At 39.5% G+C, this 21649-nt stretch overlaps 1 long non-coding RNA gene across 1 annotated transcript in view; it reads right to left on the bottom strand.

The window, feature by feature from the left end:
- Window positions 1–1020: 1020 nt before the first annotated feature.
- LOC129724463 (uncharacterized) overlaps window positions 1021–21649 on the bottom strand; it is an 88225-nt gene continuing 67596 nt past the window's right edge. The window contains exon 5 of the long non-coding RNA XR_008727926.1: window positions 1021–1975. This is a non-coding gene — a long non-coding RNA (uncharacterized LOC129724463). The remainder of the gene's footprint in view (window positions 1976–21649) is intronic.

Below are 21649 nucleotides of genomic sequence, written 5' to 3'. Positions count from 1 at the left end.
TGGTCATATTTTCCCAAAAGAACACTAGTAAAAAGTTAAGTTGACGTTCAACAAAGTTGTGCAAAATTTTAGTATCCCCTTATATTTTCCTTGGCGCAGACATAATGAAGGTAGACGAAATTTTGCAAGGTTGTCGTAATTATGTTGAGAATTGCCAGGTTCAGTTGCAGTTACCGAGCAGTACAAATGATGTTAAAATACATTCGTGTTGTGAAACTTCCGTACGCTCGTTGGTATAAAGCAGTTTTGTATTGAACAATTTTTAACAGTTGGTGTCTTTCTGTTGGGAATTCTATACGACTCATAGCTCACTTTTTTAGCAACATTTTCACTCCATAAACTGAGAATAGTTCAAATGTAAAGTTTATTCCGAGTTTGACCTCTTTTATAATTATTTGCCCAATTTTATGGTAAAATTTAATACCATAATATTTTTTTTCAATTAATATGACTTTGACACCTCACTAGGTGGCAAAATCGACCCCACTTAAGCCACCAGTTGCACACACAAACACTCACACCGACGACGGTGAGCGGCAGTGATTTACCCCACCACCAATCAATTTATAACTCAATTATTTTCCTAATCCAAATCTATACACCGAAAACCCAAACCGATAAACCAGCCTGAGGGGTGGTGCACATGCATGCATGCGTGCCTCTGTTTTGATTGACCTTCGATCTCGGTCAACGGCACAAATCCCTGGCACTTGACGCTGATGAAGCCGGTGCTGCTCGATGCTGGTGAGCGAAAATATTTACTATCATCCGGTCCTGAATGGAACGGGACGCTGCTCGCAGCAGGAGACAGACGGTCAGTTTTGCTGATCCGAGCCCGAGTCGGAAGTTATTAACCGCGGTCAGCATCCGGAACACGTCGGCACTCGTGTGTCCTTGTGCGTGTTTGTGTGTGTGTGTGTGTGTGTGTGTGTGTGTGTGTGTGTGTGTGTGTGTGTGTGTGTGTTTATTTCATCACAACTCGTCAGCATGGCCGTTTACAAGAGGACACGTGAGCCTGAGTGGATAAACATGTATGTGAGAGTCGGTTGTATGTTGGCGAAAACACGCCCTCCTTGCCCAAAATTCGCAATGTGATCGAATCGATTGTTGTTTACGTATGGAACGAGGACGGGGGATGGAAAATTTATGCCGCATTTTATCGGTACTCTTTTGTGGACGATTATCGTTTGCGTCACATAAAACCAGAAGGGTTGGCCAAAATAGTGAGCTTTGTTGCAGCAGTTTTTTATTTTTGCTGCTGCTCCTCAGCAGCAAAAAAAAAAAGGATAGTGTGTGTGTAATAAGTGGCTCTGTTACCGAGCCGGGGAGGCACCGGGAGGCGAATAAGGGGGAACCGTCCGGGTATCAAATTTATTGAAGTTAAAGCCATAAATTGTGCGTTTTTTGGCCGCCAGTGAGCTACGGTTTGGTACGGGTACGGCATCGCAATAGAGCGGCGCAGTCGACGTTAGCAGCCGAACGCTTATTTATGACCATATTCGGGAACACTGCCGCTCTGGCTGGGTGGCGGTGAACCGGCAAGAATCGATTTCGAGAGTTCTGGCTACGTCGTTGTGTGCCACGCCGACGGAACGGAGATGATAATAAATTTTGCCTTTATTACCCTTTATGACTTAATTTGTACTCGAGCTGCATGAGATAGTGAGAGTGGAAATTTAGGAGCTTTCAAGTGGGTGCGCAAAGTCAATTACGAGGGTGTAATTTTCGATGCTACGGAGGAAGTCGGAAATCGAGTCGAGTGCAGTAGCAGCAGTATAGCAGCAGATGGTCAGATGAACCGTTTTGATTACCCACGAAGAAACAACATCTATGTCTTCGTCGTAAACTGGACTCTATCCAGGTGTCAAAATTAGCACCCTTCGGCGAAGCCGAACAAACCTACACATTTTCCAGCGACAACGAATCTGCCTGCCAAACGTAAACAGTCGGGAACGGGTCTCAACACGTGCTGCATCTGCAATAGAAAAGGAGAAAAAAAGAATCATTAACCGAAGCAGTAAACAAATATATCATATTATAAAATATATGTGCGCGCATTCCGCACTCCGCTTCGAAGTACGTATGGTAATTTAATTACCCTGCCCGTTTAGGAACGCGCGCGGGTGCAGTGCGGTCACTCTGCGGCCAATAACAATAAATTAGTTGGCAATCTTCTCGCGGCTGCTGCAGGCTGCTGTCATGTCTCGGAGGGAGAGTAGTAAGTAGGTACAGGGTAGAATTACACGCGCGTTGTAACCGGGCGCAGCGCGATTATTATTTATAAATCAATAACAATGCATATTTATTGGGCGCAAAACAAAGCAACTACCGCACAGAAACTACTGGCGGGGTGGTGGTGTAGATGGAGGCAGTGATAATGAGGTAAGCGAGGAAGTTCCAATACTACACCGATCTGCACAATGACGGAGGCTGTGGTGGTCTTACACGATTAGCAAAAGCGATCGAAAGCTAACGCCGGGGAAAGAATACGGGCTTTCTCGTGGGTCGTTTGTTATAAATGGATCATAAAGCACGGAATTTACGACGGATGTGTGGTCGTTGGGATTCGGCCGGCGACTGGTATGGATAATAATAGTCGGTGTTTTAGACGATACGCTGTAGAGGAAATTTAGTGCCTCTTTTTTTGACGGAGGAAATTATTCACAAAACGGTGACAAAACTAGTGGAGAGTTCAAGCGGCGATATTGTCCATTGTTTTAATTTTTGGATTGAGCTTAAGTTGAATGATAACTCAATTCTATTCCGTTTTTCATTCAACCTGATAAGGTAATTTTTATGTTTACGACTATTCTTGCTAATTGTGATTTGTAACATTTTCTGCATTAAAATTTTTTTGAAAATAAGACAAACAGCTAATACATTGGATACCGTTGATATACATAATTTTTTTAAGTAAAACAATGCATTTTCATAGTTGGATGGAATAAAAATTCAAGATAACAAAACAAGTTCACTTATAATATTTTTCTCCACAGAATTTTATATATGCAATGTCAATTTGATTTTGTTCTACCCATTCTACAGCAAAATTAGGACACTTCAATGGTTGCCTATGTAAAACTGTGAAATTGCTACCTAGATTTCATTTATTTGTTTCTGTTTTCGCTGAGCAAAGCAATACTCTAATGTAATATGAACTTGAAAGGAATAGAATGTTTCAAATGATACAAACGATTTTCGAACGATTTCAAACGGTACTTTTTTGTCCAACTCAGGAAAATGAGCAACTAAATTGAGTTCCTATTCAACAAGAACAAGATGCAACAACTGTCCTTGTTAGACCAACCAAACAAACAAATTGAAGGATACACCTTTTTTCTTTGCTTGTTTGGTACTAGCAGTGCAGCTTGCATATACTATTGAAGTTTATTAAGCAGGTCTACGTCTACCTTGCGGTCGTGGTTTTGCACACAACTCTTGTAATTTTTAATCCATAACAGTAACCCAAAGAAAAAAGTCCTAGGGAAAATGTGGTCATTATTCTTTGCGTCGGCTTGATCGAATATACACTCTGGGAAGGTTACGCTGTGTATTTGATTAGATCAAGTTGGTGTCATTTATGATGAGCTGTTGAAACCTGATAAAGTCATCACTAGGAAACTAGGTATGGACTTTATTAACGGGATATCAGCAGTGGAACGAACAAGTGATTCTAATGCACGACAACGCTCGGCCTCATACTGCTAAAGTCGTTAAAACTTTCGTAGAAATGCTTCCCCAGATATTGCGCCATCCGAAAATCACGTGTTTCTTTCGATGGCATATTATCTGGCTCATTAAAAATTCTGCACACGTGAAGACATCGCAAAATGGCTTGATTCGTTGATAGCCTTTTACCATAACGGCATTCGAGCCAGAGAGGGACAAAGTTAATCATATATAAATATTTTTGAAGATTTCATGACCAAATCTTGTATCAGCGTCATTGTGTGGAAAATTTTTTATAATTCGCGTTCGTGAATAATTTACATGCGATGAAAACTAGTTCTGGTTAGCTTTAATGGAATACTAATTTCGCACGCTCTATAATGATTGTGCCCAGTATGACTATTTCAATACAATAGCTTCAACAGCTCAATGCTCATGCGATAGAATAGTGCGATGTTCAAATGTATCTCATGGTGTTTTTCTGCTAGTAGCACAACGAATAAAACTACCATTTTTCGCGTTCGGTGTACGGTTGTTGTATAAGGTTTGGCTTGCGTTTCACCCCGAAAAAAAAACATCAAAACAACCTTAAAAGTTACTGTAATTGTTCATAATTATACCATAATTTAACTATGTTTTTCATTGTAAATACAACAATTTTACATTAAATATCATTATCCAGAACAATAAAAAACATGGTTTTTGCCATTTTTACCATGAAAAAGGGGGGTTGTTATGTATCTTAACAGCATTTTTTTTAGGAGTTTTTCCCTAAATTTAGAAGTCACTGACAATGTTTTTCATGGCAAAATTATTGTTGGTGGAAAATTCAACAACAAAAAACGTTGTTAAACTAGGTAATGACAAATATCGTTTTGCGGGCTTACAGTGAAAATACAATGTTTTTTTTTTATGGTTACAACAATTTACTGTTCTCACCGCAAAATACATCGTAATTTTTTTTTCGGGACGAATGATATGATACGGTTTCATAAATATTGGTTCACGGTGGCCTGAAGGATTACAGAGTACCTAAAATAATGATCGCATCACCCAACCTTGGTGGATCCAGATTCGTTTCACTAACATTAGTTCCATCCTATGATTTGTGGATGATTTCAATTCAAAAGAAAATTCCAAAAATCCCTCTAATCACCAATTTTAGATAGTTAATTTGATTTGTTTTTTTTTTGCTTTATAATGTTGCTGTTGTTTGAGTAACTGTAGAAATTGTTTCTTGAGAAAAATCACTCTTTAGTCAAAATTTCAACATCCGCTTCTTCAGCCTAACGCTTGTTTAGCATATTTTCATGAAGGCTGTAAGAAGGACCATTCCACATTTAAATACTTGTTTTTTTTTAAAGTACATTGAGTTATGAAAGCGAACCTCTCATGTGAAATTAGAATATGGTTTTAAAAATAACTTTCTAAGTAGCTGTACAAGAACTAAAGAAGTGCTGTTACGTGATAATTTTCTGGAATACGAATTGCGCAAAGAGCAAAGTTTTCACCGACGATTGTTGAGGAATCTTCACGTAAGTTTCACTTTTATGGAATAAATCGTAAATCGGTTCACTCTACATAATGGCGAAAAATTAAATGATAATAATAAATTTAACTACTGTCAATTGTCTGAAGAATGAAATAGGAAAATAACTTTATTGTGTTTGTTACCTCATTCTAAGCAAATGTGAGTTGTTGTGAAACGTTTGGTGAAAATTTTCCCAAAATAAAATCAAAACTTTGGTCTGAAATAAGCCCAACTGTTGCACGAAAGCTTGCAACGTTTAGTTACTGTGAGATAAATTTTTTATCGAGTTACACTCAAAAAAAAAACATGCACACTGCTTCAGAAACTATTTTCGGCTTCTGCAAAGAGGGCAAACAAGAGGGTTCAATCAGTTGCAACACAGCACCGCCGATCACATTCCACCATTCCAGCTTTGGAAGCCGAACCGAGAAGGGTAAAATGACGTCGCAGCGCTGCATCAACTGGTATGTGACGGATGAAATGAAAAAAATAAAACACGAATACCATTAGCAACGGAGTATGCAAAACGGAGGGTGGCCATTATCGATTTTCCTCTCGAGCCGGTCGCCCTGGATTCCCGCGGCGGCAGCAGCAGCGGTGTTTTTCATTCATTCGTTATTTTCAATTTTCATTGCTCCGTGTAGCCACTCAGCGTGTGTATTCATCTATAATTCCACATATCCCTCCCTTTCGATTTTTGTACATATTTTGCCGAGTAAAATTCGCGACTCGCCGAATCCCGCTTTCCACATGCATTTATTTTTGGGGTGCCAGCGAAAATCGCTGCGGCTGCTCGCTCAATCGAGCTTTTCGACTAAGCGGCTTGCCGTCAGGTGCTGTGGGGGTATCGTACGCGGGTTAGGTAGCAAAGAGGATATCCATAATCATAATATGTAGTAAATACTCGTTCAGTTGATTGAGGGGGCAGAAGGGGTGCGCCATCATTTTTTCCTTTTTTTTTACATCGTCTGATGTGGCAAAAGGATTTCGACGTCGGTCGAAATGTAGAGAGAAAAACAGAGCGAGAGAGACTAGGAATGATGATGAATTGCTCGCGTCGATGGAGAGCAGGCCATAAAAACGTTTACACCGTTTTTCGACGCGCTCGGTTTTGGTCTTGGTCAAGCGAACTTCCGCGGCTGGCAATCGCGTGGAGTAATTTATTCGATTGCCTCCTCCTGGTGGGAGGGGAAGACATCGTAGTAAAAATCAAAATCGTGTAAAAGGTAGTAAAACTTTTATTATCGGCTAATCTCGGTGTTTAGCTTGGGTTATCGCTTTGAAGTTACGCACAATTAAGCTGAACGGTTGTTCGCTGCTGCGTATACACTTTGGGAGGTGGATACAGTCCGGCATTGTGCTGTTGTAGTCCGCCCCGTAAACTCGAGTGTGCGATGAATCAGCGTGCGTCTGGGCTAATTAATTAATCCTTCGCGCACGGTGGCGGCGGTGACATTTCGAGAAATGGGAGGCAAGGCTAAACCGTTCGCTAACTAGCTGTGCGGACGCACGTACCGCCATGAATATGTATCTCGCTAGTTTGCATTCTAACGCCACGGCAACAGTGGAAGGGACGACGAATCGACGCTGCGATGATCCAAAACAAACTTCGCCCTCCCGAGGACTCTCGTTAATTAACGGTTCGAGGATGGTAATTATAGAACTCGGAATGGGTGTCATCTGTGCACCAGGCAGGCACGGGAGTTTGGATTCCTTCGATCTCGTTATGCTAGAATCTCCAGGTCGAGTGTGGCTATTACCTAGTATTATGTGCGATCGGTGAAATTCAAATTCTTCTTCCGGCATCGGAGTGAGTCAGCTCCAGCGCCAGGTCAGTTATCGCCGCTAAGTGCCGTGCAGTTGACACTCGATTTAATTGCTCGTGCGAGCGAAATACGTTGGGTGAGGTAGGATAGCGTATATGACACACACGCGGCACGGTCAGTTGGTGGCGTCGTACCAATTACAGCCGGCCGGCACCACATTTTCCCGCCATTAATCACACCAACCGTAGCGCCTATTTACTATTCAAATATTCGCACGAAAGGCGCGCACTTCGTCGGTGAAGGCGAAGAAGCACACTCCGCATCGGTAGATTGGTCAGGTGGGACACCGAAGCAGTCATCCTCTAGTGTAAGGATTTTGAGTTGTGAGTTAGTAAAAATAGTTACTGATAATCAACACGGCAGTAGTTCTAGTTTTGGTGCTACACCAACACCAAGAACATTTTTTTCCTTGTGGGGTAGTTTCGCCTTGTGAAAACATACAAATTTTTATTTTCAAAAATTTACATACGAGCCATCAACAGTATTCACAGAACAAGTTCAAGCATATTATAACCCATGGGAGCTCTTCTTGTTTGTTTGATAAACCTTGACCAGAAACGTTGAACAGACTGGAATCTTGAAGCATGAAATGCATCCTAACGTTACTGCTGTTAAAATAACGACTCCTTGCAAATCAAAATCTCGTTTCAAGACAACTTTGTTTAGAGGTTGTTTTGGATTGGGTGAATCGCTTCCGTCACAGGCCTGTGGTTTTGACACTGATTGTCAAAACTGTGCCTAAAACCAGTGATGGCATGAACTCGTGCAAAGTTGAACTGAGTAACACTTTTCCAGATTTGAATCCAACTTGAATCTGCTTCCTCTCGATAGCTTGAGTTTTTTTTGCACCGCACACTCTGATCGATTGAGTTTAAATGCGTGCAATGCATGCAGTGCACGATGTATCCAGCGATGCAGGCGATAATGTAACGCGATGAGTTTTGTTTTTAGATCGATTTTATGCTTTCAAAGGACAATGCAACAAGCTTTTGCAGCAGACGCGGCGCGAATTTCATCGCAATTCGATTTTTATACAATTGTTGTTATGCAGGATTCAAACTCAAATCCAACTCAAGTGTAGTGCACTGTTAGTAGGGCTTACGTGCAAACCGAAAATAAATGTGCAAGCAAGTTTTAAAACTCACTTGGATACGAGTGCAAAGTCACACTGCCTACTCTGCCTAAAACAGATTGGGTACTGCTAGCCAGTTGACTAATAAAGCAAAAATAGTACTCTCACTGGATTATTTATTCATATTTACGACCTTCCGATGAATTATGCTAGATTTTATTGTGAGTGAAACATGCCATATCTTAAACTGTAACTATAAATAATCATACATGATTACTGATGAATAATAAGGTACTCAATAAAATCAAAAGATCACAGAGAAGTAATTGAAGAACTCTCATTAATCACTGGTAATTCGAGAGTAAAGTCAGCGTAATCTGTGTAGGTAGCCAGTAACAACAAGTAACAGTTATTCAGATTACAAAGAAAACAAAATCAGTTTAAAATAATCGTAGCCAATCACTGGTAACCATCGAAAGGTTGAATATACACGCTTGCATGTAGTAAAAAATGAGTAGTTATTCGACCCTAACTAGCACCGAACCCTAAAGAATAATGCTAGCTGAATTGCGAGGCTGTTTAATGGCTGGTTTGAATACACGTATTATTTATATAAAAAATATGGATTTTTGCTCCACTTTGCGACAAATTTTAAAAGTTTCCAAATCAACTTTCTTCAACCAACATTTGAGCAGAAAATAAAATTTTTGGAGATACAATTATTCAAGAATTTCACCACGGGAAATCGGCAACACTGCAACATCTTCAGCTCGTAAATAAAGGTGATTTTAGTGGTATAAAAAATGGCACGGATTGAAGTGTGATAGTATAACATTGAACCGCTGCTGCCATAGAAAAGTATTGCACAGACAAGAGGCAGTTTATAAGTTACCTATTAGTTACTTGCAAAATTGTTCCTAATACGTGCCTAAAAAACCATGAAAATTCCGAAATCCGCGTAAAAAACGCCTGATCTCTTTAATCCGCTTAAACTTCATTTTTATCATTTTTCCTAAATATTTTCTAAAAAGAAACAAGAGTAGTGTTATTTTCACCTGCAAATAGAGCTGAAAATGAAGGAACAATATAAAAAGGTTAGGCCAAATCAGTGAATATTCATTAATTGAATTAAGTAAACTCACTAGACACTCTAAAACTTTTCAAGAAAATACGTGAAGAAGAGCTGGATGAATTCCAGAATCCGCGTAGGAAAAAAACTTAGTGTACACTGGATATAATAAAAGGAAGAAACGTCAAGTGAGAATAAACGTGGTTCATGAAGGATTGCATGAAAGTTTGCATGAAAGGTTGACTGGACAAACAGTGCTGCTGCTTCCATCGTAAAAAGAGCAAATACAGGGGAAATAAGTAACGATTTCTTTTTCTTCGTGTGAAATTTAGCATAGAATATCGATAGTTTTTGACGTAGAACTAAATCTCTCAGGAAATTACGCTACATAGAAGTGTGAAGTGAAAATCTAAAAACGGAACAGGGGTAAAATGTGTCCAAAATCAAATGTGCGAACTAATCTATTATTGAAAATTGTTAAGCTTTGTTGTAAGGCAATTTTCGACTTCTGATTGGTCGCTCAATGCTAGCTTTCTATGTGTGCAAATTGAAATTCGGTATCAACTCCTTATTGGCACAAAATTTTAAAAATATTCAATATATTTTTTATTTGAAATGTTCAAGCAGCTACACAAATATTACATTATTTCAGTCAAATATTTACAAGATTTCAAAATATTTTGGTTTCTCCATCCAATTATACATCTGATTAGACGCCTTCGACGTACTTTAGTCCACTTCGATTCTTACTGTCGGTAGGCCCGGATTTTAGGGGGCAAAGGGGACAAATGCCCCGAGCCCCCCGACTCGATGGGCCCCTCTAGTCCGTGAAGACTTTTTTTTTCTCGTCACCAAAAGTTGCTTTTCACTATGAGATATGCTCACCGAAAGCATTCCTGAATTAAATTACAGTTAAAATCGTTTTTAGGCAGTCAAAACTTATAATTTAAATAAAAAATATGGATTTATAAGTTTTATAAATACACTTAAGTCACTTTTTACGCGGGGGATACGTGCCGCGTAAAAAACCGCGTGAATTCCGGAATCCGCGTAAAAAACCGCGTGAACTCCGGAATCCGCGTGATAAAAACCCGCGTAAATTCTGCAATCCGAGCAAGGAGAAACCGAAATGTGCGCAACAAAAATACCGCGTAAATTCCGGAATCCGCGTAAAAAACCGCGTAAATTCCGGAATCCGCGTAAAAAACCGCGTAAATTCCGGAATCCGCGTAAAAAAAAACCCGCATAAAAAACCGCGTAAAAAGCGCCTTTAGTGTAATTTTTGCTCCACCTTGTTGTACGGTTCTAATCATCAAATCAATTTTTTTCAGCTAGTCTATGTACAACATTGTAGTAGGGAGTATAGTTTTTGAGATAAAATTGTTCAAAGATTGCATTTTCCGAAACAATATGCTCCGTTTCCAAAAATAAACCCTGGGTTAGACACCTTTAAAAAAGTCTCAGCAATATGCAGGGTTAAAAAATATTAAGAAACAAAATCATGATTCAACATTGCCAATATTTAGTTTTGTGTTTTCGGCTTTGCAGTATTATAAATATTCGGTACAATGATTTTTTTTTTTAAATACGACGTTTCGGACGCTCCCATGTGGTTCAAAGGGGCAAACGAGAGGAACTTAATTTCTTAGCGGCTTCTGCATTCTTCCTAGCTAATGTCTTCAGGTATGAATGACCCACATAATTAGAAAGTGTCAAAAGATGATTAAAGCTTTCTATGATAAAAATAAAATAAACTTACTCTATTGTGCTAAGAGATAGAGGAACAGTTTATGCGGCAAAACTTCAGAAAATGTAAAAATATGAAACTTTGCTTAAAAAATAAAACTCTTATCTTCATTGGGTACAAAGTTATAAAGTATTTTTGTGGAAGTTACTTAAAATTTCGTTTTATGTACTTAACTTTTGTCTGTACATTTTGGAAGAAATCATTGTTCTAAATAATTGTTGAGGCACACAAAACACACATTTTTGCCAAAGACCACACATCTCATGGACTTTTTCTTCCAAAATTATAGCTTATTTAAGCTTTACTTCGCTAACTTTGAAGACGTATAGTGTAAAAAAGGCCAAGTGGAGGCATGATAAGAATACTATTTCTTGAAGCTTAGGTCAAGTACTAACTTAGAAGCTTTGGTCAAGTTTAAACTGTTATAAATTACATTCGTATTATTACTTGAGTAAAGCTCAAGTTTTTGTCCTTCTAAGTATTGCCATCGTGTTTCTATTTGCTCCATTTTACCCTATACGTTCCCACGATATCGAAAATAAAAGGTTAAAATATGCTGTAACTTTGTAAGGAAAAGTCCTGGAGATGTATGTTCTTCGGCAAAAACGTGTGTTTTGTATGCCTGAACAAATTCTAAAAATGATAGAAACAATAGAAAACATTCTTGTTTAATGCAATTAACATAAGTTAAGTACAAAAAACTCAATTTTAAGTAACTTCCATATAAAATACTCTATAATTCTGTGACCGATGAAGATAGAAATTTTGTTTATTTAGTATGATTTCATATTTTTATATTTGATAAAACGTTGCCGAATGAACTCTTCCTCTATCTCTTGATACAAAAAAGTTAGTTCTTTTTATTATTTTTATTATAGAAAACTTTAATTAAATTTTGACACTTTGAGATTATGAGGGTCACACATACAAAAAAATTGGATCACAGTGCATTGGCTGCGACTTTTTCAAAAAAAATTAGAGACAATTTTTATTGTTAATCGCATATACGTTGCCTATAATTTGTTTAAGGAAGGTTTTACTTTCACTTTAAAAAACTGCTGGAATCTATTGCCAATAATTCCATTTATTTCAACCAAAAAGTGTCGAATAAGCAAAGTTTCACATTACAGCAATCGTTTACCAGGAATTGACCGAACGTGCAACCTTGTTGTGCTCCACGAGTCCAATTTGTAGACAGAATTTCCAAAAAAAAAGAAGCAAACCTAGACAAACCGGAAATTTAATCACACTTGAAAGTCATTCCACTCTGGCTGTGCTACCTGCTGCTGCTAGCTGTACTGTACGCTAATTCAACGGTCCGCCTGTGCCAGTCAATTGTCAGCTTAAAGTAACACGATCGCCACACCGTTTGGGTGCCAAAAATTGCATCTACGATGGCGACCTGTTTTTTTGCCGAAAATTCAGACTAGACTTTAAGCAAAAGAAAACCAGAAGAACCTACCGATTTTCATCAGCTTTCCCGACTGACACATATCGATTACTGGGTTTTTCGTTCCCCATCTAATCCGCAAACATCAAAAGGTCGGACGACTTTTAAAATTTCAATTCCACAGCGGCAGCGAGCGCAACGAGAAGCAATTCCGAATGGATTAGCCCCGGTCCGGGACGGTAATCCGGCCGGTAAACATTGAAGTCAAATGAAGGCCGGAAAAGGCGAAGAAGAGTGGGACACACTTAAACTCAAGCAGGTCAAATTTCACTATTATGATCATGATGATGATGATGATGATGATGATGATGATGATGATAAATATGAGGACGAGGACGATTCTGTCGGATGTGTCGTGCCGAGAGCGAAGGGTTTTCGCGTTGCTGGAGACTATTTCGAGGCGAACTCACGCACAGGCCACCGTCCGGTACGCGCACGCTGGTGGTGGTGGTGGTTATCGCATGGACAGCCTGCACGAAGGGATCCCGCGAGAGGCTTTTTTTTCAGGCATAAATTAAAGCTATAATTTAACCATAATTTATGTCAGTTCGTCGTTATCTCGACGAGTGGAACGTTTTTTTTTTCCTTTCTTTCTTCTCTCTCTCTGACTGTCTTTCTCGCGATGGTTATTTACGCCGGATTTCAAGCCGGTTTGCTTTCAGGTGAAAGAACAGAACGGCCGGAGAAAGGGTGCGAACGCACAGATCACGGAAACTATCAAACCGTTGCGTGTTTCGAAAAGAAACCACGATTCTTTTATTATTCGAAAAAAAAAAATTTTGAGAATTGATTGCACCTCCTATTTGAACCTTTGAAAAAGAAGATTTAACGGACTAAATTCAAATTAGTCTCAGTCAATATGTCTTTTCCTTTCTTTTTACTATTCTTCCACCAAAGGGGGAAAGATATGCATAGGCTCATCTCGCTAAGCAGAAACTTGAAAAGCGTATAAATTCACATAAAAAATTAGCCTCATGTATGAGATTATCGCTTTCCTTTTCCCGGTTTCCTAGTTGTGCCCTAATCACCTGACCCTGGAGTCCGGAGCGGACGCCGCTGCTGGAACCTGGTGGGTAATCGGTGTTATTGAATTTTAATAATGCGAGAGCTCGAAGAACAGATTACAGATCTTTTCCTGCTAGCCCAGGCCAGGCCACGGTACGGGGAATGAATTTAAATATCTTATAGTTTGGAAATAGCTCGTAAATTTTTCCGAAAAGCAAAACCCAGTGGGAGAAGTGGTTTGTTACATTAGTGCAGACGATGATCAGGAATGGGTTCCGGGCCCCGTTGAGACGAGGAATACGATATACAGACAAGGCAGAGAATCAAGAAACAATTGAGAATGAATGAGGGTAATAAAAATATATTGAACAGGTTCGTCTCGTGGTTTCGCGGACCTCGTACGCCCTCTTCACCGGGGAGGTGAATGATCCCGGGAGGAAGATAGACCCTCTGGAGGGCATAACGAAGAAAGTAGAATATTGTTCACTAGTTTTCGTTTCGTCATTGCACAATAGTTTTTTCTTCCCCTACTGACTGCAGGCTGTAAAGAGAACCAATTTTGGTGCAAGTAACCGAGATCCGAGACGATTGACAATGTCAGACTCAAGTGTGGTGTCATTTTTCACCGAGAGGAAGTCATCCTTGCCTAATGCAGCCGCCGCCGGAGGAGGCCCGAAATCGATAGTCTTCGTCTCTTCTTGTGTGCGTTCTCTCGATCCAGCACACAATGTGGTTATACGCTTAGAGGAAGACCTAGCATCTCCTATTGAGACCCGGCTTGGGGGTAAACCAGTTGCGGAGGTTTCCCAGCTGTCGGCACGTCACAGTGATTGACGTGTGAAAAGTTTTGGTTTCAGACGGGTTCGGAAGGGTTTCTGTTGTTTTAATGTCGAAATGATTGATCGGAGATGCGGTGGAAATGTGACTCAGCGAAGATTGCAGCAGAAATTTGTGGGCTTTCCGATTTAGTTTGACGATAACTTCAGGGCCAGCGAAATTCGTCTCTTCAGTGCAGAAAAAAAGCCATCACCTCTCATCGCGGGCTCGTTTCCGGTGACAATTGTCAATAAAAATGTTAATACACACAAACCACTCCCCTGTCTGAGAAGACGCCTTGCTGCCGCTGCCCGCCGTCCGTCGGGGAGACCGAGAAAGATCACGATCAAGATACCTGGCCCCGGTCTGGTTTCACACAAATCATAAACCTGTTCTGGAAGCCGCAGAATCGATTCCATCGCGCAACCGGTACAGCCCTCGGGAGAGACAAGCAGACTTGTAAATTTATGCTTTTGCGTCGCGCAAAATATCACATCTACCTGCGAAGAGATGTGTGCCACGTATGGACGAAGGAGCAAAATCGATAAATTTATTTGCATAAACACACCGGATCGCCCGGTGCTGGTAGGAACAGAAAAAAAATGTCACGACCACCAGGAATGTGGTGCACCGAGCTGACATGTCGCGTCCCACGATGTCCCTACGTGATTTATAGCGCCTCCGCCACTCGAAATCCACCGAAGCAAAAAAAAAACCCCTGAAGCAAAAGCAAGTGCACCTTGCCGAAAGGGTCACTGAACTTCGGCTCTGAATTCGGCAACATCCGTTAGCCACCAACCCAAAATGCCTGATTGCGAAAACAAACAAAACAGTAGCAATGACCCCCGGGACCCGAAACGAGATCAACCCAAAGCGAAAGCAGTGAGCAAATTGAGCACCACGCTGTGTGTAGAGTGTCTGTTGTTGTTCCACTGTGTAGGACCCCGGCGACCTGTCTGCCTGCCAGGGGTCCTGCCGCAGCTCTTCAAAAAAGGAAACACTTTTCTTTCTGTCTGCTGCGCACACGGCACACGGCACCAGAAAAGGAAACCGATCGAAACAACCGTAAACTGTCATTGATACAATTGTTTATGTTTGCTTTTTGTTCCCATTCCCATTTCTCTCCGGCGAAATTGGCGAAAGGAAATCGACAAACGTAGCACAGAAATTGAGAAGAAAAAAAGAACCGGCGTACCAAAGATCATCGGAAATTTCGTGCGGTCGCGAACAACGACGACGACGACAATCGGTAATATTATTAATAAGCAATAATAAAAACGTAAGGAAGAATTGAAATGTATTAATCGGGTACATTTCGATTTTTTTTTTCGTTCCCATACTTCGGGATGACATTTGCTCGAAGTCGGTCCAAGCCGGTACGGTTAATTGTTAATGTAAAATCTCTGAAATAGACCTTACAACCAAATGTGTATCTTCTCCCTGTCCGCCGGCTGTCGGTAACCGGGGCCCGATTGCAGGCAGAGGGCAATATCCGAGCACGTACGCGATTGTAAACGAAAATATTTACATTCTGCCTACTCCTAGCCAAGACTGGCGGTCTGGCCAAGAGTGCAGAGCATCACCGCTTGTTTGGTATTTACATGTAATAAGCATACACTTCTTCGTGTGTTTTTTTTTCTTGGCACACAGAGAAGAAGTGCCGGGGAAGAAGCTTTGAAAATAAAAATCTCCCATCTGGTAGGCTGCGGTGCGTGGGTGTACACTAGGGGTCACTAGTCGCAACCTCTTCCTCGTGCCGAGGAGAAGAAGCAGGAGCACGGGTGTAAACAAAAACTTCAAACAGTCAGGGAAAGGCAAAACTTTTGGGTAAACTATTTTCTGTCCTAAATATTTCTCTAGAAGCGGCCCAAACTGGGGGTGGAGCGGTTGGCTTGGGGCGAACCGAAGTTGTTAAACAATAATAAAAGAAGTAGAATTAAACTGAAATATAATAAAAATAATAATAACAATGGAGGAATCACAATAAACACGGGCACGCATGGCGTGTGGACTGGGTGGCAGTTTGGAGAGCTAAAACGGATATGGCTAGGAACCTATTACCGCATTTTGGGGGCCTTCGGTTTAAGGCTGGAGTGGGGAAAGTTGGAAAAAGTTCAGTAACCATCACTGGAACACGACGTCGAGTGGGCGACAACGTGCCAGGCACGAGGTCTTTTCGAGGTGCAGAAGCATATGCGTGAGACCTGGTAAAAAGTTTGTCGTCGACAAATGGGACACATTTTTTTACGCTAAATTAGTTTTGCTTGGCGGGTGGCAGGCACTGACCGGCAGGCATTTGCATGCAATCTTCTAGCACGTACACAACAAGCATTGATCGAGCTGGCGAACAAAAAGGTTAAAGAAATTTAATATAATATTCTACAAAAATGTATTATCTTACAAAAGAAACCACTTTGCGGGAAGTTCCGAGTAGTTAACATGATTTTATTCGTTGTTCTCTCTTTTTTGGATAAAGTCAGTGTACAATATGTATTGAAAGTTCAAACTAGAGTTTTTCACCTGAGGCGTTCCCCAGAGGTTAATAACTTTGCCGAGGGCTTATAAAGCAAAACTAAACATCTTCAGCAATGAAATTGTATAATCGAACTCCATCGTGATTTTCTACGGATTATCGAAAATAAAATTAAAAACAAAGAGACTTACAGTACGTACGATAACTGGTGAGTAGAAGCTTACCTGTAAATAGATAAAAAAAAAATTGTTAAAAATATGGTCTGGACTGGTTGTATAAAATAGATAAAGCTGTTAAAACTAAGTTTGTAATGAACAAAAAGCTCATGTTCGAACAATTAGTTCAAATACAAACAGTTTAAAAACGCCGCTGCAATTCAACTTACAAGAGCCGGAAGTCCTAATTAATACCCTGGTAGTACTGCTGATTATACAACATGATAGGCAGGAGAGCTGCCAGGTATGCAGATTTATCAATCATTAACACACAGGGTGCAATCAAATATAAATTATAAGTAAAACAAATCAATCATTGCATTATGGATCAACTGGTTTTTTTTCCGAAGGCTAAACTTTAATGATATTAACCTTTGAAGCACTCCCGTCAGTAATTCTACACTTGACATGTAATTTTACTAACAACATGTAATAATGAAAAATCCGGTTTGATTATTGTAATTACTAAAGTCATAGCTTCTGTGAAAGTTAACGGTCTGCAGGAAACGATTAGCCTAAACTCGGTTTGTCATTATCGTTTAGTTTACACGTTACAATATTAATTTGTAGAGATTCTCTTAGCTGAACAAATCATTAGCAGTGAAATAATATGTACCAAATCTTTGAAACAAATCAGCCAAAACACATGATTAAAATGCCATGGACCATGGTTATAATTCTAATTAAAAGCTAAATTTCAGCTTATACTCTCACACTATCTGGCAACCCGGAAATTCGCCTACGAACTAGAGGAAACATTAAAAGTGGAACAAAATGAATTGAAACTGAACTAAAACGGAATTAAACAACAATAGAACTGAAATTTACTATCGAACTGAGAATGAGAACGTCAACTGGATTGTAATTCACCTGAAGCTAAACTAAAATTGAACTGGAGCTGAACGGAAATTGTTACAGAAACTGCAATTCAAATCACCACCAAAATTGAACAGAATCTGAATGTAAACAAAACTAAAACTAAGTGGAAACTGGACTGAAACCGAAATTAAACTGAACTGGTACTTAACTAATATTGAACGCAAATTGAACCAATTCTGCATGAAAACTGAACTAAGACTGATCTGAAACTGAACTAAACCTGAACTATAACTGAGCCTGAGTTGAATTATAATTAAATTAGATGCTGATGTAAAGCTGATCAGGAATTGATTCTTATACTTCTCTGCAATTGAGCTCAAATTTAATAAAAATTAACCAAAACCGGTCTAAATCTGATTTGAAACTGAACCAATACTATATGAAACTGAACTAAAGCTGAACATGAACTGAAGCTAAAACTGAACTAAAGTTGAACTGCAGTTGCCCTGATTTTGATATTATTACAGGCTTGAAGTTGAACTAAAACTAAACAAAAATCGAACCGAAACTGAACAGGAACTGAGCTGAAACCTCAACTGAAATCGATGATGATACTGAAATGAAATTCAACTATAGCTAACCCAAACCCGCAGACTATACAGAAATTGAACTGAACTAAAGCTTACAATAAACTGAATAGACACTAATCTGTAACGATCTGAGAATTAACTATAACTGACGCAAACTTTAACGAAAACTGAACTCAAAATAAGTTGAATTTGTACTAAAACTGAGCTGAAGCTAAACTGAAAATAAATTTAAACTGAATTACTGAACAGAACTTAGACTGGATCGAAACTATACAGAACTGAACTAAAACTGAATAGGAAACGAACTGGAATTGATCTGAAACTGAACTACCAGGGAGATGAAACTGAATTTTAACTTTAATTATCCCAAACCTGCATTGAAACTGTACCAAAATTATACAGATATTGATCCAGATTTGAACAGGAACTGAATTGAATTGTGCTTAAACTGAAATGAAACCGAGCATAAACTAAGGTGAATCTAAACCAAAACTATACGGAACTAAATTGAAGCTGAACTAGAACGGAACTGAAGTTGAATTGAAGATAAACTGATATCGATATTGATAGTGAACAGAAAATTAACTTTAATTGCCCAAACCTAAATGAAAACTGAACAGAAACTGAATTGAAACTCCACGGAACTAAACTAAAACTGTATTAAAACTGACCTCAGATAGAACTCAATCGAAACTGAAACTGATCTCTGACTGAACTGGAACATTACTAAGACTAAGCTAAAACTGAACTAGTAATGAAATAAAATTGAATTACAACTGAGTCTAAATCAATATCGTACTAAAAGCTGAACTAAATCTGAATAGAAATCGTTTTGTATAGTGCTCTGTAATAATTATAAAACTAAAACTAATTTGAGTCTGAACGCAAACTGAATCAAAACTGTACGAAACTGAACTAAAATCGAGTAGAAACCAAACACGAACTGAGCTGAAACATGAAGCTAAAGGTGAGCTAGGGTTGAACTAAAGCTGAACTGAAATTATAGTACAATTGACCTAAACCCGCATTGAAACAGAACTCAAACTGTACTGAAACTACACAGAAATTGAACCGAAACTGAAGTGAAACCGAGTTGAAACTGGACTGAAACTGAACTAAAACCTAGCTTACACTCAGCTGGAACTGAATCAGAACTGTTCATTAAGGCAGACAATGTGTGAAGCAGAGGAAGCGAAAAATAAGCGAACTGGAAATATGATACAGATTTGGAAAAATATACCGCATCCCGACGGGACTTGAACCCGCAATCTCCCTGTCTCCGGCATGGAGTTTTGACCTAATAAACTACGGGGGACGGTGGTACTGTTCCACAATCTAAATGCGTATCACGTTCCACTGCCGATTTATTCTATTGCTCATCCCTAACTACACACACTGCTGTGCAAGCGTCCCCTGCTGCACACATTGTAATGAATTTGAATGTTAACGGGTAAAAGCCGTTGTTAAAAATAGAAATTAGTTCGAAAAAATTTAGACCTACGGAGCTTCTTCCGTTCTTGTGTCGCACTTGCAAGCAAGACTCAGACTGACTTTGGTCTCGATCACACAGGTCTATAAGAGTTATCAGCATCAGCTGACTCTTCTGTGTGTGATGAGGCATTCCTTTCAGTCGTATAAATAACGCTTGCACAGCAGTGTGTATGGCTAGGGATGAGCAATAGAATAAGTCGGCAGTGGAATGTGATACGCATATAGATTGTGGAACAGTACCACCGTCCCCCGTAGTTTAATTGGTCAAAACACCATGCCGGAGACAGGGAGATTGCGGGTTCAAGTCCCGTCGGGATGTGGTATATTTTTTCAAATCTGTATCATATTTACAGTTCGCTTTTTTTCGTTTCCCCTGCTGCACATATTGTCTACCCTAATGAACTTGAATGTTAACGTGTAAAAGCCGTTGCTAAAAATAGCAATAAGTTCGAAAAAATGAATCAAAACTCTAAGGAACTTGAACTAAAACTGAATAGAAACTGAACTAGAACAGAGCTGAAGCTAAACTTAAGTTGAACTCAAAATTAACTTTAATTGACTGGAACCTGAATGAAAACCGAACAAAAATTGAACACGAACTGAATTAAAACTATAACTGAACTAACGCTGTACTAAGACTGAGATGAAACTGAACTACAACTGAGCCTAAATCAAACTAAAACTGTACTAGAAGCTGAACTAAAACTAAACAGAAATTGGTTCTTATACTGCTCTGTTTTGATTCTTAAACTGAACAAAATTTAAACAAAAAATTAACCAAAAGTGATTCGAAGTGAGTTCAGCTTAGACTGAATCGAAACTATATAAAATTAGCGTAGCGTAAGCACGGTATATTTCGTAGATTGCAGACTGATGACTAACGCTTCCACTCGGAATGTATGAGGTACAATGTTTGGGAGTAACATTTAAACCAATCTGAGTTGGAGTTGGCCCGATAGTCATCATTGCTGGCCACGCCCATCTTCACCGAAGCTTGGGGTTATTAGAAAGGATATTGATGATGTAATACTAACTTAATGAGAGGCCACCGACTCAGTGTCACTCTCAAAATTGAGCAACTGGCAAAATTTCATGCATCCAAAGCTAACATGCACTTGAGCCAAAACATTTTCCTAAATTCGATCTCAAACCGCCTAACTTATCATAGTACAGTTGTCGTGTATTCATGTCACGCTGCTACAACGATCATTTATAATTATAAAAACTATTCAGCTGCAACATTTAACCAAAAGCTTGAAAAATCGAAAAACTAAAGCGCACAGAAACTTTGTTCTGAAAAATTTCAGGAAAGCATCCGAACATATTGTCCTATATCGTAATGAGCAATGATATGAAATTATATATTAAGTCAAATTTTTCTCGGCTTGCTCAAAATACTAACGGGACCTACTCGTCATGCGCGGTTAAACAGTTCAAAACAAAAAAAGAGTCAAAAGTGTTATTTTGTGTTGCGTCCTGCGCCTCAAACACGAATTGAAACAAAATTTCAACCCATTATCGAGAACGCACTTGTCGATTACTGGAAACAAACGCGCAGCGCATAATTGAAAACAAAAAAAAACCGAGATTCATCGCACCCGGCAGCCCAGCTTGGCAGCTTGGCAATGAAAAAAATGTTCTACATGCCTAAAAAACTTCGTACGCCAAACAGATCATTCACACATTATCACATTCATACTCTTGCCAAAAGGGCAATCCGAAACCCGCTACAGCTACCACACAAAACCGAGTGCCTAAGCAGTCTCAAAAAAAAAAAAAAAAAAATTAGACACAAAACTTATACTCATCTAGATCATTCTGGTGTTTGTGCTTCGTCGGTAATAGTATGCACACCGAGCAGCACCAAGCTACACCA

Source organism: Wyeomyia smithii, chromosome 2, assembly GCF_029784165.1.
Source record: "Wyeomyia smithii strain HCP4-BCI-WySm-NY-G18 chromosome 2, ASM2978416v1, whole genome shotgun sequence".
NCBI lineage: Eukaryota > Metazoa > Arthropoda > Insecta > Diptera > Culicidae > Wyeomyia > Wyeomyia smithii.
This window is presented reverse-complemented; position numbering and strand designations above follow the sequence as displayed.